The sequence below is a fragment of the Herpailurus yagouaroundi genome, unplaced genomic scaffold (assembly GCF_014898765.1).
Source record: "Herpailurus yagouaroundi ecotype Mexico unplaced genomic scaffold, PumYag 246, whole genome shotgun sequence".
Lineage (NCBI taxonomy): Eukaryota > Metazoa > Chordata > Mammalia > Carnivora > Felidae > Herpailurus > Herpailurus yagouaroundi.
Window position 1 is genome coordinate 12,131,360 of NW_024412463.1, and position 691 is coordinate 12,132,050.

Below are 691 nucleotides of genomic sequence, written 5' to 3' on the forward strand. Positions count from 1 at the left end.
CCCGCTCCCCCGACATCAACACTTTTCAGGGTTCTCTTTGCTGCAGGCGCATCGGCACGTATTCGGGGCGCTGCATTCACACCGCTCCATGCGCGCTCCCACCCGCGTGCGCGCCGGACCACCCCAAATGGCTCGGGCCCCGTGGCTTCCGGGTGGGCCCCGCCGACGGAGGGCGGAGTCCGGGGAGTCGGCGTCCCCGAGGCGCGCCGTGCCGTCCACCGCACGCACACGCGCGGACTCCGCAACCGCCCGCCCCGGGGAGCCCGCCGGCTGCCCCCTCCCCCGCCGCGTCTTCCCAGTCAGCCCCCGGCGAGGAAGCTGTCCCGGAATCATCCCGGCGACAACAGGCGGCAACGCGTTTTCCGTGCCCGCCGTGCGGGAGGGCGGGCGGCCGGGCCCCGGGCCCCGCGGGACGCTCAGCGGCCGCATTCCGGACGCGCCGCGTCCCCATGGCGACAGGGGCGGGGCCTCGCTCCGGCCCGGCAGGCGGAGGCGGAAGTCCGGCCCACCGGCCCGCCCCCCGGCTTCCCGTGATGCCTTGAGAGGCGCAACGTAGTCGGAAGCTGGTGGCTGCGGGGTGGGCGGCCGGCGAGCGTCCCCGGAGCAGCTAGCGGCGCGCCCGAGCCCGGCCGACCCCGGCGGACCCCGGCCGACCCCGGTGCACAGGACCGAGCCCGGACCCCGCCTGGTA

At 77.0% G+C, this 691-nt stretch overlaps 1 protein-coding gene across 1 annotated transcript in view; it reads left to right on the forward strand.

Moving 5' to 3' along the window:
* The first annotated feature begins 519 nt into the window (after positions 1 to 519).
* Positions 520 to 691, forward strand: part of ARFGAP1 (ARF GTPase activating protein 1) — a 17,153-nt gene continuing 16,981 nt past the window's right edge. The window contains 1 exon segment of the mRNA XM_040459882.1: positions 520 to 688. The gene's annotated coding sequence lies outside the window, so the exon portion shown is untranslated.